This window comes from Hylobates moloch, unplaced genomic scaffold (assembly GCF_009828535.3).
Source record: "Hylobates moloch isolate HMO894 unplaced genomic scaffold, HMol_V3 SCAFFOLD_8, whole genome shotgun sequence".
NCBI classification, from domain to species: Eukaryota; Metazoa; Chordata; class Mammalia; order Primates; family Hylobatidae; genus Hylobates; species Hylobates moloch.
Window position 1 is genome coordinate 69,110,433 of NW_026652283.1, and position 18,225 is coordinate 69,128,657.

At 41.6% G+C, this 18,225-nt stretch overlaps 1 pseudogene; it reads left to right on the forward strand.

The window, feature by feature from the left end:
• Positions 1-16,049: 16,049 nt before the first annotated feature.
• On the forward strand, positions 16,050-16,127 carry LOC116473984 (U7 small nuclear RNA; annotated as a pseudogene).
• The last annotated feature ends 2,098 nt before the right edge of the window (positions 16,128-18,225 follow it).

An 18,225-nucleotide genomic window follows, 5' to 3' on the forward strand; every position in this document is an offset into this window, starting at 1 on the left:
TATACCCTCATTGTATCTAGGAAGTAACTAGTAACTAGCTTGCTTTTGATTTTACAGGCTCATAGGCCCAGAAGGGACTTGCCTTGTCTTGGATAAACTTTTTTTTTTTTTTTTCTTTGAGATGGAGTCTCGCTCTTGTCACCCAGGCTGGAGTGCAGTGGCACGATCTCGGCTCACTGCAATCTCCGTCCCCCGGGTTCAAGCGATTCTCCTGCCTCAGCCTCCTAAGTAGCTGGGATTACGGGTGCCCACCATCACACCCGGCTAATTTTTGTACTTTTAGTAGAGACGGGGTTTCACCATGGCTGGTCTCGAACTCCTGGCCTCAGGTGATCCGCCCACCTTGGCCTCCCAAAGTGCTGGGATTACAGGCGTGAGCCACCACGCCTGGCCTTGGATGAACTTTAGACTGTGGACTTTTGAGTTAATGATGAAATGAGTTAAGACTTTGGGGGACTGTTGGGAAGGCATGACTGGTTTTGAAATGTGAAGACATGAGATTTGGGAGGGGCCAGGGGCGGAATGATATGGTTTGGCTCTGTCCCCACCCAAATCTCATCTTTAATTCCCACGTGTTGTGGGAGGGACCTGGTGGGAGGTAACTGAATCATGGGGTCAGGTCTTTCCCATGCTGTTCTTGTGATAGTGAGTAAGTCTTACAAGATCTGATGGTTTTTATAAGGGGGAGCTTTCCTGCACAAACTCTGTTTGCTTGCTGCCAACCATGTAAGATGTGACTTGCTCTTCCTTGCCTTCTGCTATTATTGTGAGGCTTCCCCAGCCACATGGTACTGTAAGTCCAATTAAACCTCTTTCTTTTGTAAATGTCCCAGTCTTGGGTATATCTTTATCAGCAGCGTAAAAATGGACTAATACAGGTGGTATGTGCTACTTTACATTATTCTTAGAGCAGTCTCCATTATGTTAATCAAAGTCTCAAGAAGTGTAAAGACCCAGAAAAGGTAACATCTATTAGCTTTGGATTATCAAGTAAAGTCAATGCTACAACTTTAAGCTGCTGGTCTGGGGAAACCATGTGACTCTTAACAGATGAGATTTTCTGGGAAATATCTGCTTCTATTTCCTAAACTAAGCAAGCTCACAGACTGTCAACAGCTCATTAGGACTGGCTATTGAATGATAGTCAATCCAATATCAATATCAGGGCTAAAGAGCCAAAGATATGAACCTTGAAAGTAAATCAGAAGGAAAGGGGATGGGGTTGTGCAGATGAACATTGACATTGTTATATTGTTCAAGGCACTGGGAATATAGTGGTGATAAAACAGACTGAATTCCCTAATTTCATGGAGCTTCTATTCTCGTATGGGAAAAAACAATAAGCAAAAAAACAAATAAATAAGCTCAGAGATTCCTAAATGCTATGAAGAACATAATACAGGGTAATATAACATAAATTTAGAGAGGCAACATTAGATAAGATGGTTAGGAAAGGACCTTCCCAAAGCTCACATTTGGGGTTAGTCTTGAGTGATGAGAAGCCAAATATGCAAATATGCAAATTGCTCTGGGAAGGAGCAATTGGAAGAGGTGAGAAGGAGGGAGCCACTGGCACAAAGGGCTTGAGTGCAGATAATTTGAAGGAAAGAAAGCCAGAGAAACTGGAACATAATTAGCAAGAGAAAGAGTATACAAAAGTAAAATCAAAGTGGGGAGCAGAGACCAGCTATTGTATGAACTTTTGTAAGTTCATACTTACAAAGTAAGGCATTTGGATTTTATTCTAACTGCATTGGCAGTCCCCTGGATGATGCTAATTAGGAGAATGATATTGCACTTTGATCCGACACACATTTTTGACCATGTACTATATGCCAGGCACTTTCTAGTCACTAGTGGATATACCAGCAGTGGATGTGCCAGGCATGGTCTCTGCTGTCATGGAACTTATATTCTAATGAAACATACATGAACACAGCAAGAAGTCAATGTCAGGAGGTAATAAGTTTTACAAAGAAAGCAAAGCACAAAGGTGTGATGGAAAGTGACCTGGAAGTTACTTTAGATGGAGTGGTCATGAAGGACACATGGAGGACGGACATGTAAGCTCTGACATAAGTGGTAAGAGGGAGTAAGTCACATGAGGCCAGGCAGAAGAAACGGTCAATCCAAAGGCTGTGAGGCATGAAAGTGCCTAGAATGTTTGACAGATAAGAACTGAAGTCAAGGTCAGGTGTGGTGGCTCATGCGGGTAATCCCAGCACTTTGGGAGGCTGAGGGGGGCATATCACCTGAGATCAGGAGTTTAAGACCAGCCTGACCAACATGGAGAAACCCCATCTCTACCCCAAATACAAAATTAGCTGGGGTGTGGTGGTGCATGCCTGTAATCCCAGCTACTTGGGAGACTGAGGCAGGATAATTGCTTGATCCCGGGAGGCGGAAGTTGCAGTGAGCCAAGATCACGCCATTGCACTTCAGCCTGGGCAACAAGAGTGAAACTCTGTCTCAAAAAAAGAACTGAAGTCAGTGTGGCAAGAGGGGAGTGTGGCATAAAGCCAAGGTCAAGGAGGTAGGTAGGTTTTACATTAATGAAGAATAGATTGCAGGGGTGGGAGTGGGGTTAAATGCCAGCAGGAAGAATGCTGAAGGCATGATATAGTAGCTTAGGCCAGAAATGATGGTACCTTGGACAAGGACAAAAGTACTAGGCACGGTATAAAATGATTAGTTAGATTCATGACATTTTTGGAGGTGAAGTCAGAGCTCATTTCTGGATTCTGGCTTTTCTAACTAAATATGTGGTGTTGATACTTAATGAGATGGAGAAAATATCCTTTGTAAGATAAATACTATCACTCCCATTTTACACATGAGGAAACTAGGGTTCAACAAATATAATTCCAAAGCATAAGCTTTTTCTACCACGTTTTCACCAGGAGTGAGAGCTACCTAAATATGATTGATCATTTAGAAAAAAAGAACATATAAGGCAAAGTCAAAGAAGTAGTCTCTCAGCATATGTATAGTCTGTGTGTGTGCACGTATGTTTATGTGCCCTGTGTACACCTGTGTTCTAACAATCTTGGTGAGAAAGGTGTCAGAAACAACTATCCTGTGGTCTTATCCCTTCCTTTCTCTTCATCTATGAAGGGAGATGATAGTGGAAAATGAGAAGACCTTGGACTTAAGACTAGCTTGTGCTGGTGATACTAGAATGAACCCTGATATACTAAGGTTGACAATGCAACAAAAAGTCCTGACTTAGCAACTCAAATGTTTATCATCTATGATGTTAAACGCAGTGCAGAAAAGATTTTTAGTCACATGGCAATTTACCACCAGAGTCCTAGACACAAACACAAGGTGAACAGCAGAGCCCAGTGCTTAGAGATCAAGCAGACCCTAGCTCTGAAACTCACCAGTTTTGTGACCTTGGCCAAGTGAGTTAACTTATCTAACGCCTCATCTTCACAACTTTTAAGATTGTGGTTAGTTTGAAATCAGATCATGATGAATGTTAAGCATTTAGTATAGTGCCTGATAGAGAATAAACATTCAATAAATGGCCAATTTTCTAATCCCTTCCATTACTCTTGGGTGGTTTCTTCCAGAACTGTATTATTTCCCTTTTGTTCTTCCTGCCTTGGAGACTGCTAATAAAATTATACTTTTCTTTCATGATTCCTAAATCCCACAACCCATTCAGGTAGTAACCTGCCTGTATAGTTTCTCTGTCTAGCCTCCATACCATACTTCCTTTCAGTTGAGACTGTTCCTGCTCATATTTAACTAAAGCAATTTATCTTACAGTATAGATAAAATATACAGGTAAGCCCCTGAGATAGTTGTAGAATCCCAAAAGGGAGCTTTATTTTAGGGAATCCCAGTTGTCACTACATCAATTATCTACTGTTGTATACCAAACCATCCCAAATTACTCGCTTCAAAGCATAGCAATTTTTAATTGCTCACAAATCTACAGATCAGCTAGCTGGTTCTGCTGAACTGGGTCATGATGAGCTGAATGTAGCTGTGCTTATTAAGACAGCCAGAAGTTGGGCTGGCACCTGCTTGGTTAAAGATGGCCTCACTTCCATGCCTGACAGTTGGCTAGCTATGCATTAGTCTGGGGCTACAATAGTGATTGGCTCCTTCATTTCTCAACATCCATCACTTTAGCTTAGACTTTCTTACACAGTAGAGAGAGTTCTGAGAGAGAGTAAAAGTGCACAATGTCTTTAGAGTCCTAAGCTTGGAACTGGAACATTTCCATAACATTCTACCAACCAAAGGAAGTCCCAAAGCCACTCTAGATTCAAAGATTGGAAAACGGACACCACCACCTGTACCATCTCTTGAAGGTAGCAGCTACAAAATGACATTGCAAAGGAAGGGGTGAAGAATTGGAAACATTGGCCAGGCACGGCGGCTCACATCCATAATCCCAGCAGTTTCAACCTCCTGAGGCCTCCCTTTGGGAGGCCGAGGTGGGTGAATCACTTGAGCTCAGGAGTTCAAGACCAGCCTGGCCAACATGGTGAAACCCCATCTCTACTCAAAAATACAAAAATTAGTCAGGTGTGATGGCACGCACCTGTAATCCCAGCTACTCTTGAGGCTGAGTCTGGAGAATCGCTTGAACCCAGGAGATGGAGGTTGCAGTGAGCCAAGATCCTGCCACTGCACTCCAGCCTGGGTCACAGAGCAAGGCTCCATCAAAAAAAAAAAAAAAAAAAAAGAATTGGTATCATTTTTGAAATTCACAATCAGAATGGACCCTTGACCTATGGCATTCTGATTGCCCTTGCTTACCCCAAGTATCCTTCCCTGCTTCTCTAGTCAGTCAATATGTGAAATTTAGCCCACTTCGGTTTGCCCCAGTAATATTAGCCAGGCTGCTCTGCTTCCCTCAAGTCTAGCTTCTCTGAATCACTATAATTTTGGAGCCCTGAACACTTCTTTTCCCCCGTGAAAGTGAAAAGTTGAGTCGGGAGAGGAGATGTTCAAAAGGCACTGTAGCTGGAGAAAACACCTTAACCTCTTATTTCCAGGTGGCTGTCCTCCCTTAGGACCCTCCAGCCTTCTTTTCCTCCATCTTTAGTACTTGTGTATGAAAAAGATCAATAGAAACTGTAGCCAGTAAGAAAGCATTCCACTTTCTAAATTTAAAAGGAAAACCTGTGGCTGGCAGGCCCAACTAGTTTTATACCCCTAACATACATTCTTCCTTACAAATCACAATTTAGTTTAACAGCAGTGTACCCAGAGAACTAACTTAATCTCCCAGCTTCCTTGCATTTAGGTGTGATCATGTATCTTACTTCTGGGCAATGCAATCTAAGAAGCAGTTTCTTGGGCTGAACTTCTGGGAAGCTATCTTTTTTTTTTTTTTAGTGGTAAAAATGGACAGACTACACATGTTCATGCCTTTTGCCCTTTTCTTTGTTATTGCTGCCTGGGGCATAAATGTGATATCTGAAAATAAAATAGTCATCTTCAGATCATGAGAATTAAAGGTACTATTATGGATGGAAGAAGAGGAAACTACAAATGGCTTGGATCCTTGATTTCAAGGAAAACTATATGGATTCCCAAACAATATGTAAAACCGTATCAGTACTTGACTACCCACCTCTGGACTTATTATATAAGAAAAATAATTCTGTATTTTCTGAAAAAACTGTGATTGTTCTACGAATATATGTAGCCAAACACGATTTTAACCAACACGGCAACTGAAGTTGATCACAAGAGTACAAACTGATATTAGCAATACAAGTGGCTCAGAGAAAAAATAAAGAGTTCATTTTCCTCCCCAAAACAAGCTATCATTAAGAGTATGTTGCTGCCGGGCATGGTGGCTCACACCTGTAATCCCACTTTGGGAAGCTGGGCAAGATGATTGTTTGGGCACAGGAGTTCAGGACCAGCCTGGGCAACATAGCAAGACACCAATCTCTACAAGCAACACAAAAATTAGCTGGGCATGGTGGTACATGCCTGTGGTTCCAGCTACTCAGGAGGCTGAGGTGGGACGATCATTTGAGCCTGGAAGGTTGAGGCTGCAGTGAGTCATGATTGTACCACGGCACACCACCCTGTTTAGAAAAAAAAAAAAAAAGCAAGATCCTGTTTAAAAAAAAAAAAGAGTATGTTGCTTCTCCCTGGTTCATCATCTCTGGGCAGGGGATGAGAATCACGTAAAAGGAAGGAAAGTCTTGCAGTAGCTATGTGGATGGGGTAAAGAGATGTCAAGAGAAAGGAAGGATTAGTAAGCCATTAGTTAGATGTCTACCTTATCAAAACTTTTCTCTGAATACCACACTGAAAAGTCAGCTGGAAACTGACTAAATTCATCATTCTTCTCTTGTACTTCTTCCTTAACTCTTTTGTTTTGTTTGGTTTTAAATATTATGTATCAACAAGCCTGCAAACTTCCTTATCTATTATCTAAATTAAGGTCATCACTACCTAACCATTCAGCTTAGTCAAAAAATGTTTTCTTCTCCTTCAACCCCACAGCCACTTGACCACCAAATCCTGTGGGGAGTACCTCTTTAACTCAGAGGCATATGTGGATGAGGAAGACAGACGTATAAAGGTAATTATACATCACTGCTCAAGAAATCTTCGTGTCTCATCGTCTCTCATCTGGACAACCATATCAATTTCCCAGTCCCCAGTATGCCCACATCCTCAACTTCAATCTAAAATACTGACAAAATTGTATTTCTGAAACTCAAAACGTTTCTTGTCGCTCTCTTGCTCTAGGATACCTAGAAGCTTTATGTTTGTTTGCATGCCATTGTAGGACTTAACCAAAATCTATCCTCAGGCTGGTCTCCAGCCTTATTTCTTATTACTACCTCTACATGAACTTCTGCTTCCCATGTGTGCCATGTACTTGCATAAGTCTATGAATTTGTATGTGCTATACCAGAAATACAGTCAGTAGTATCAGACCCACACACAGGAGGCCCAAATATTTTTCTGTCTCCCCTCTTTGGCTAAATCCGGCTCAAATTCCTTTCTGACTTTTCTAGGCAAATGAATTACTGATTATTTTGGTCCCTCTGCAGACCGTTGGTTTAACTCTTTGTTTACGAGTATCTGCCTGTGGACAGTGAATGCCTTGACGGATATTGGGAGATCTGAGTATAAAAAAGGAAAAAAGGAAAAATTCATATATAGATTTTTTTTTTTTTTTATTATTTTTTTTTTTTTTTTTTTAGACGTATCATCTCGGGCTGGACGTAGTGGGCCACTTGGTTACTGCAAGTCCCCCTAGGGTGACATTCTCCTGCCTCAACCTCCAAGACTGGGACAGAAACTGTTTTTTAGTAGAGGGGGTTCACCTTTTTAGCCAGGAGGGTCTCAATCTCCAACCTGATGATCCGCCTGCCTTGGCTTCCAAATTGTAATTATATGGCATAGCCCACCGTGCCCCTTTTTTTATTTTTTTTTTCAATATCAAATATATAAGTTCATAGCAACTATCTTTTGTAAATCAATATTAAGTACTTACATTAGTTGGAATTAAAGAATTATTTTATCTGACACTTCCCCAAATTATGATGTAGCTGACAGCAAGACAGTACTTATCAAATAGAACAAAAAATAATGAGAGAATACAACTTCATGATTTTTCCTAGATTTAGTTCTTCTTGTCTGGACAAACTGGGAGTGAAATATAGATGAGAGCTGCAACACATAAACATACAACACCTTACTGCCTCCCATACAAAAGTTATCTTTCTTTATCCTGTGCCAATACATGGAAGCTAACGCTCTATAATGGGGGCTTTTTTATGAACAGAAGAACTGAAATTTGTTTGTCCTTTTTACTATTAAACGAGACCCATCAGGCCGGGTGCAGTGGCTCACACTTGTAATCCCAGCACTATGGGAGGCAAAGGCAGGTGGATCATGAGGTCAGGAATTCAAGACCAGCCTGGCCAAGGTGGTGAAACCCCGTCTCTACTAAAAATACAAAAATTAGCCAGGCGTGGTGGCAGATGCCTGTAATCCCAGCTACTCGGGAGGCTGAGGCAGGAGAATCACTTGAACCTGGTGGGGGCAGAGGTTGCAGTGAGCCGAGATTGCACCACTGCACTCCAGCAGGCGACAGAGTGAGACTCCGTCTCAACAACAACAACAAAATTACCTGATTCTGCTTATCTGCCTCTCAGAAGTGATAACACTGATAATAAACACTGGTGGTGATATCTAGAAGAAGATAACATCAACCTGGATCTTACATTATCTCCAGAATTTTCCACACTCAATATTCATTATTATCAAAAAATTAGTACACATATGAGTAAACAAGTGAAATAAAAAAAAGAGAAAAAATAGTAGTGTCAGACCCACATGGAGAAGGCCCAGATATTGGAATTATTACATGTGGACTTCAACTGTGATTTTTACGTTCCAGAAAAATAGAAAAAATATGGAGAATTTCAGCAGAAAATTGTAATCTATAAATACAATAAACAAAAAGATATTCCGGAATTGAACAATCTAATAACTAAAATTAAGAAATTGAGAGGTTCTGTTTCTCAGCTTTGGAACCTCCTTCCGTATGTCTCTGTACAGGGGAGCTTCTATGGAGCCCCCCTCCCTCTGTCTCTCTACAGGGGAACTTCTTTCTTTCTTTCCCCTTCTTTCTTTCTTCCCCCTTCTTTCTTGCCTATTAAACTCCCTGCTCCTGAAAACTACTCCACGTGTGTTTGTGTCATTTTTTCTAATTTGACTCTAGCGGAAGAACCAGGTGTTCCTCCACTCATCAGAGCCATATCATTTTGGTGCGTTGGCCGGGAATCCGAGGTACAGCCTTCGTCAAAGTGTTACAGGAATAGGCTCTTGGATACATCACACTCGAGTCAAAGCCTGGAGAGCTGAGGGAGCAACCCCTGACAGCCAGAGGAATGACTTGAATATCAACGCGAAGAAATAGGAGACCTTAAGCTGAAAATCACAAAAGGTAAGTAATGGAAAGCAATCAAATTCCAAATGGTGCTGCAAACTGAACCACACATGAACACGCCGTTCTTCTGAGGACCCTTAGATTGACCCCAGGAGAAGCCCTAGCTGCTGTTCCCCATTCGTGTCAGTATCATTTTGCATTCCCACCAAAAATATATTACTTTAATTTGCATTTCTTTAATTAACAATATTCATGGCTGTGCGTGGTGGCTCACGCCTGTAATCCCAGCACTTTGGGAGGCCGAGGTGGGTGGATCACTTGAGGTCAGGGGTTCGAGACTAGCCTGGCCAAGATGGTAAAACCCCATCTCTACTAAAAATGCAAAAAATTAGCTGGGCGTGGTGGCAGGTGCCTGTAGTCCTAGCTACTCGGGAGGCTGAGGCAGGAGAATCACTTGAGCCCAGTATGCAGAGGTTGCAGTGAGCTGAGATCATGCCACTGCACTTTGGCCCGGATGACAGAGCAAGACTCTGTCTCCAAAAAAACCAAAACAAAAAACAAAACAAAAAAAAAACCCAAAAAATTCATTCATTCAACAAACATTTATTTGCACATTATGTACAAATAGGCTATAATAGGCATTAGGGATACAGCTTTAAACAAAACAGACAACATTCACCATTGTGGAGCACACATTCTAGTAACAATAAACAAACACAAGCAAATTCGTAAATGACATTTAGATTGTAAAAAGTACTCTGGAGAAAAAGCTATATGGAGAAAAATAAAAGTGTATATGGGGTTAATTAAAAAAAAAAAAAAAATGTGGGCTAGGCATGGTGGCTCACGCCTGTAATCCCAGTGCTTTGGGAGGCAAAGGCCAGACCATTGCTTGAGGCTAGAAGTTTGACACCAGCCTGGGCAATATAGTCTCTGTCTCTCCAAAAAAAAAAAAAAAAAAAAAATAGCTGAACATGGTGGCACTCACCTGTGGTCTTAGCTACTCAGGAGGGTGAGGTGGGAGGATTGTTTGAGCCCAGGTGTTCAAGATTGCAGTGAGCACAACTCCAGCCTGGGCACCAAAGTGAGACTCTGCTTCTTCTTCTTCTTTTTTTTTTTTTTAAATATATAAATGAAAAAAAAGGTTTACTAGGAAAGCAAAATAGCTGAAGGGAGTACTAGTAAGCCAGAAGACCAGAAGAAAGGTCAGTAGAGACTGAAGTATAGAGAAAGAGGTGGAAATGAAAGACCCTACAAAATAAATAGAACATGGTGGCAAGGTTTAATATACTTGTAATAGAAGTCCTGAAGGGGAGGAGAGAGAAATTATGGGAAAAACTGTTACCTGAAAAGAAATTGACTGAAAATTTTCCAAAGCTGATGAAAGGGATCAAGCCAAAAATCCAAGAATATCTATGAACTTACATTAGGATGAATTAAATTAAAACCACACCTAGGTACATGATGGTATAACTGCTGAAAAACAATGGAAAAAAACCTCAAAAACAGAGGAAATACATACATTACTTTCAACAATAAGATTAACAGCTATCTTTTTGTTTTATTTATTTATTTAGTTAGTTAGTTATTTTTTGAGATCAAGTCTTTCTCTGTCACCCAGGCTGGAGTGCAGTGGCATGATCTCAGCTCACTGCAACTTCTGCCTCCTGGGTTCAAGTGATTCTCTTGCCTCAACCTCCTGAGTAGCTGAGACTACAGCCCGCCAACACACCTGGCTAATTTTTGTATTTTTAGTAGAGATGCAGTTTCACTATATTGGTCAGGCTGGTCTCAAACTCCTGACCTCAGGTGTTCTGCCCACTTTGGCTGCCCAAAGCGCTGGGATTACAGGCATGAGCCACCATGCCCGGCCAAAGCTATCTTTTTAATAGAAACATTTTAAGCCAAAGACAGGAATAATTATTGTAAACTGCTGAAAAAGAAAGGGAAACTAAACTAGATATCTGTACCTAGGAAGAATAGCATGGTGGTGATATCAAGGCAGACAGAGTAGGAAATGTTTCCTTGTGCTGCTGTTCAGGAACAGCATAAAATATTGTGAGCTCCTTGTGTAACCACCCAACAGGTTCACCTTGCTCTCTGCCTAGACAGAGCAGATTTATCAAGACAGGGGAATTGCAATAAAGAGTTATTCCCACAGAGCTGGCTTTGCAGGAGCCTGGAATTTTATTATTAATCAAATCAATCTCACAAAGAATTTGGGGGATGGGAATTTTTAAGAATAATTTGGAGGGTAGGGGACCGATGAGTCAGGAGTGCTGATTGGTTGGATCACAGATGAAGTCACAGCTGTCCTGTTGCTCTGAATCACTTTCTGGGTGGAGGCCACAAGATCAGATGAGCCAGTTTATCCATCTGGGTTATGCCAGCTGATCCATCAAGTGGAGGGTCTGCAAAATATCTCAAGCACTGATCTTAGGCTTTACAATAGTGATGTTATCTCCAGGAACAATTTGAGGAGGGTCAGAATCTTGCAGCCTCCAGCTACATGACTCCTAAATCATAATTTCTAATCATGGGCTAATTTCTTAGTCTTCCAAAGGCAGTCTAGTCCCCAGGCAGGAAGGGGTTTGTTTTGGGAAAGGGCTGTCTTTGTTTAAAACCATAAACTATAAACTAAATTCCTCCCAAAGTTAGTTCAGTCTACCCCCCGGGAGAACAAGGACAGCTTGGAGGTTAGAAGCAAGATGGAGTTCATTAGGTCAGATCTCTTTCACTGTAAGAATTCTCAGTTATAACGTTGCAATGGTGGTCTTACGTGGAAGCAGAGACTGTATCACGGTCTTCTTTGTATCCTCATACTGTAGCAGTGCTTAGGAGACTTGTAGAACATTTGAAGAGTCTAGAGCAGTTGGACCTTTCATTACATGTTCAACTCACTAAATCTGGGCAAAATTGATGCTGACCCAATGCCTAAGTCTAAGAAAACGTTTTAATCTGGGCTTTGATACTTTTTAGTTGTGTGATAACAGAGATAATTATTCAACCCCTAGTATTAGTTTCCAAGGGCTGCCATAACAAATTATCACAAACTGAGTTGCTCAAAACAACAATTTATTCAAGTTTTCAGCAAGGCAACGCTCCCTCTGAAAGCTCGTGAGAAGAACTTTCAAAGCTGATGAAAGGGATCAAACTTTCTTTGACTCTCCACAGCTTCTGGAAGCTGTTGGCAATCCTTGGCACACCTTGGTAATAGGTGTGTCATTCCAATTTCTGCTTTCATTTTCACACAGGTATCTTTACTCTGGATCTCTGTGTCTCCAAATCTCCCTCTCCAGTCACTGGATTTAGGACATTAGTCATTGAATTTAGGGCCCACCCTAATCTAGTATGACTGCGTTTTAGCATGTTTATAGTTAAAAAACATTCACAGGTACTGAAGGTAAGGACTACAGCATTTTTTTTGGGGACACAATTCAATGTACTAAACTCCAGAGCCTCCATTTTCTCTTCTATAAAATTAATACAGGCTGGGCGCAGTGGCTTACGCCTGTGATTCCAGCACTTTGGGAAGCCAAGGCAAGCAGATCACTTGAGGTCAGGAGTTCGAGACCAGCCTGACCAATGTGGTGAAACCCCATCTCCACTAAAAATACAAAAATTAGCGTGGTGGTGGGCACCTGTAATCCCAGCTACTTGGGAGGCTGAGGCAGGAGAATCGCTTGAACCCAGGAGGCGGAGGTTGCAGTGAGCTGAGATCATGCCACTGCATTCCATCCTGGGCGACAGAGCGGGACTCTGTCTCAAAAAAAAAAAAAAAAAGCCTAAATAAATATAATACCAACCTTAAAGAGTTATGATCAATAATCAAGTAATGCCTAGGACCCAGAATAAATGGGTAATACATTATCAAGGCAGGATTTAAAAAGTAAGTACTAAGGAAAAGATTGGGAGGCTGAGATGCGAGGATTGTTTGAGGCCAGGAATTTGAAACCAACCTAGGCAACATAGCGAGACCTCTTAGCTACAAAAATGAAAGCAATTAGGAATGGTGACACAAGCCTGTAGTCCTAGCTACTCCAGAAGCTGAGGTGGGAGAACCACTTGAGCCTGGGAGTTCAAGGTTACAGTGAGCTATGGTGTGCCACTGTACCCTTCCTAGCCTGGGTCAAGACAGAGACCCTGTCTCTTTAAAAAAAAAAAAAAAAAAAAGACACATAAATACATATTGATAGACTCAGGAAGGGGTGGGGTGGTTGGGTGATTGAAAGTGAAAGTTTCTGCTAACTATACGTATGAATAAGATTCTGTCAATGAAAAACTCCATTTTTTTCAAAGAAACTATAATATTCAGTCTAATATCAAATGAATAAGAAAATATGAGGGCCAAATAGACACTATTGCAGTGCACAGCAGCAGCAGAGGCACTGCTCCTTGTGGAGCAGGGCTACCCCACAGGCAGTGTGCCCAGAGGAGCAGCTCAGAGGCAGTGCTGCACTCATATTTATACCTGTTTGTAATTACATGCAAATTAAGAAGTGATTTATATAGAAATTTCTAGAAAAGGATGGTAACTTCTGGGTTATCAGGTCGTTGCCATGGAAAGGGGTGGTAACTTCTAGGCGTTGCCATGGCAATGGTAAACTGAGGTGGTGCACTGGTGCATGTGTCTTATGGAAAGCTGCTTCTGCCTCATCCCTGTTTTCACAAGTTGTCAATTTGGTGGGATGTCCTAGGCCTGCCTCTGGAGTTAAGTCCCATGCCTACCTCAATATGACTTATTAAAGGTTATTAAGATTAGTATATTTCTAGAGTTCATTGAAATATATACTGCTGAAAAGTCTGATTGCCACCCAAAGATTGGCAAAGTAATTATTGCCTTGAAACTAAAGCATATATTTGGAATTATAACAAATTTATGGAAAGACTCCTTGCTATTGGTGCATTATGTCTTAAATTGGTTGCTACTTTGTTTTGTTTTGTTTTGAGATGGAGTTTCGCTCTTGTTGCCCAAGCTGGAGTGCAATAGCATGATCTCGGCTCACTGCAACCTCCACCTCCCAGGTTCAAGCGATTCTCCTGCCTCAGCCTCCCAAGCAGTTGGGATTACAGGTGCACGCCACCATGCTTGGCTTATTTTTTCTATTTTTGGTAGAAATGGGGTTTTACCATGCTAGCCAGGCTGGTCTCGAACTCTTGACCTCAGATCATCTGCCCGCCTCGGCCTCCCAAAGTGCTGGGATTATAGGCGTGAGCCACCATGCCCGGCCAATTGGTTGCATTTTTTACATTTATTTATTTATTTATTTCTGAGACAGGGTCTCACTCTGTCACCCAGGCTGGAGTGCTGTGTCTCGATCATGGCTCACTGCAGCCTCCACCTCCCTGGGCTTAAGTGATTCTCCCGCCATAGCCCCTCAAATAGCAGGGAGTACAGGTGTGAGCCACCATGCCGCCAGACTAATTTTTTTGTATTTTTGATAGAGATGAGGTTTTGCCTTGTGGCCCAGGCTGGTCTCCATCTCCTGGACTCAAGCAATCCACTGGCCTTGGCTTCCCAAAGTGCTGGGATTACAGGCATGAGCCATAGAGCCTGGCCTAATTTTTATTTTTATTTTATTTTATTTTATTTTTTGAGACAGAGTCTTGCTCTGTCGCCCAGGCTGCAGTGCAGTGGCGCGATCTCGGCTCACTGCAAGCTCCACCTCCCAGATTCACGCCATTTTCCTGCCTCAGCATCCCAAGTAGCTGGGACTACAGGCGCCCGCCACCACGCCCGGCTAATTTTTTTGTTTTCAGTAGTGACGGGGTTTCACCATTTTCGCCAGGATGGTCTCGATCTGCTAACCTCATGATCCGCCCGCCTCGGCCTCCCAAAGTGCTGGGATTACAGGCGTGAGCCACGGCGCCCGGCTATTTTATTTTTCAAACCAAAGTAACATTTACATAATTTAAGACGTCTAATTCTACTTTAATGCATTTAACCAAGAGCATTAGTCCTTCCTTTGTCCCTTTCACTGGAATCCCACTTCTCAGAGGCAACAATAACCTGCAATGCTAGCTACTTTTACGGTATTTTTTAAAATGGGCTATTTCTAAATAGCACACTTACACTTAAATTGCCATTTCTTTTTCAGTTAAAACATTGTATTAATTTCCTACCATAGAAGTTTGTTAGCTGTCTTACACTACCCCTATTCTTACAGATCATCCTCCCCAACCTTCCAATACAGCTCTATCATATTTTCTGTTTTAATCAGTACATAGTCCTTATTTCTCTTCTCTTCTCTTCTCCTCTCTCCCCTCCCCTCCCCTCCCCTCCCCCCAGCTTTCCTTTCTTTTCTTTTCTCTTTTTTCTTTCTTTCTTTCTTTTTTTTTTTTTCGAGACAGGGTCTCAACTGTTGCCCAGGCTGGAGTGCAGTGATGCAATCTCGGCTCAGTGCAACCTCTACCTCCTGGGCTTAATAATCATCCCACCTCTGTCTCCCGAGTAGCTGGGACTACAGGTGTGTGCCAACACACCCAGCTAATTTTTGTATTTTTTATAGAGCTGGGGTTTTGCCATTTTGCCCAGGCTGTCCTCAAACTCCTGAGCTCAGGCGATCCTCCCGCCTCAGCCTCCCAAACTGCTGGGATTACAGGAGTGAGCCACTGCGCCTGGCCTTACTATGTAAATATTTCTTACAGCTAAGTCTCGTGATCTAATAGTATGTTTTCGTTTCTCTGTACTTAAAAAAAAGTCTGCAATTAGCAGTTGTCCTTTAAAAATTTTGTTTTCTTTGTACCTATCACTAATGTTTCTGAACCTTACAGAACTCTCAATGCCGTTCCACAGGATCAAATGCATCATGTAATCCATTAGTTCTAATTGCTTATTGAAAATATCTTTCTTTGAACTCTCCATACTTCTGCTCCAATCTGTACTGTGGCTTCAAGCTGACATCCTGAAACTCCTCCCTACCATATCCTGGACACTATCTTTGCCTCCCTTGGATAGGATCCCCAGTTTCCAGGATCCCAAATTTTCCTGTTTCTTAGCTTAGTCCCTAATATTAATAGAGTACCTGGGAAGGAAATTTTTGGCTATCTTATATATCTATATATTTATTCTCGATTATTACCCTCATACTTGATTGACAGTTTGGTTGAGTATAGAATTCTAGATTGGAAATAATTTACTGTCTTAAAAATTATTTTATAGTGTTACAGCTCTTTTAGAATTTGTCTATCAGGACTTCAGGTTTTTTTCTTTTTTTTTTTTTGCTGGAAAGCCCCTAAAAAATAAAAGAAAATAAAAATAAGTTATTTTGTAGTATTTAGTACATTTAAAATACTGTTGTGTTATAAATATAAATTATGGAGCATAATAAAATAAATTGCCTTGCATGGTGACTGATGCCTATAACCCCAGCACTTTGGGAGCCTGAGGCAGGAGGATAGCTTGAGCCCAGGAGTTTGAGACCAGCCTGGGCAACAAACATAGTGAGACCCTGTCCCTATTAAAAAAAAATGTTTAAAAAAGGCTGGACATGATGGCTCGTGTCTGTAATCCCAGCACTTTGGGAGGCCGAGGCAGGCAGATCGCTTGAGCTCAGGAGTTCAAGACCAGCCTGGCCAACATAGTGAAACCCTGTCTCTACCAAAAATATAAAAATTAGTCGAGTGTGGTTGCATGTGTCTGTAGTCCCAGCTATTTGGGAGGCTGAGGCAGGAGAATCACTTGAACCCAGGAGGCAGAAGCAGCAGTGAGCCAATATCACACCACTGCACTCCAGCCTGGGTGACAGAGTTGGACTCTGTCTCAAACAAACAAACAAACAAACAAAATTCTCTTTATTCAATAATAAATTAACCATAGCTTACGGTAACTTTCAACTTTATACACTTTTACATTTTCTTTAGCTTTTTGACTCTTTTGTAATAACACTTAGCTTAAACACACATTGTGCAGTTGTACAAAAATATTTTCTTCCTATATATCCTTATTCTATACATTTTTTTCTATTTTTAATTTTTTTACTTTTTAAACTTTTTGTTAAGTACTAAGACACGAACACACACATTACCCTGGGCCTACACAGGGTCAGAATCACTGGTTCTACCTCCATGTCTTGTCCCACTGAAAGGTCTTCAGGGGCAATAATACACATGGAGCTATCATCTATCATAGCAATGCTTTCTTCTGGAATACTTCCTGAAAAACTTGCCTGAAGCTGTTTAACGGTTAATTTTTTTCTTTTTTGAGATGGAGTCTTGACTGATCTTGGCTCACTGCAACCTCCGCCTCCCGGGTTCAAGCGATTCTCCTGCGTCAGCCTCCTGAGTAGCTGGGATTACAGGCGCACACCACCATGTGCCGCTAATTTTTTGCATTTTTAGTAGAGACGGGTGCTTCACTATGTTGGCCAGGCTGGTCTCGAACTCCTGACCTCCTGATCCGCTGCCTCGGCCTCCCAAAGTGCTGGGATTACAGGTGTGAGTCACTGCACCTAGCCTTAACAGTTAATTTTTTAAAAAAATAATTAGCAGGAGTATACTCTAAAATAATGATTAAAAAGTATAGTATAGTAAATACATAAACTATTAGCATAGTTGTTTATTATCATTGTCGAGTATTATGAACTGTATGTAATTGTATGTGCTATATTTCTATAGGACTGGCAGCAGGTTTGTTTACGCCATCACCACAAAGACATGAGTACTGCATTGTGCTGCTACGTTATGATGGCTATGATGTCACTAGGCTACAGATATTTTTCAGCTCCATTATAATCTTATGGGACTACCATCATGCATGTGATCTGTTTTTGTTTTTTATTTTTTTTTTGAGATGGAGTCTCACTCTGTCTCCCAGGCTGGAGGGCAGTAGCGCGATCTCAGCTCACCATGACCTCTGCCTCCCAGGTTCAAGTGATTCTCCTGCCTCAGTCTCCCGAGTAGCTGAGATTATAGGTACTCACCACCACGCCCAGCTAATTTTTGTGTTTTTAGTAGAAACGGGGTTTCACCACATTGGCCAGGCTGGTCTCGAACTCCTGGGCTCAAGCCATCAACCCGCCTCAGCCTCCCAAAGTGCTGGGATTATAGGTGTGGGTCACTGCGCCTGGCTTATGCGACCTGTTTTTGTTGACCAAAACGTCACTATGTGGTATGTGGGTGCATATATATATGTGTGTGTGTGTGTGTGTGTGTAAATATACATATATATCTTCCCAAGTGTGTGTGCACTTGTGTGTGTGTGTATATAATATTTCGGTTCTGATAATTCTAATCTCTGGAATTCTTAAAGTCTGTATCTGTTTTTTGTAATTTTTCTTTTTTTTTTTTTTGAGATTGGGGTCTCACTCTGTTGCCAATTTCTGCCTCTTACAGGC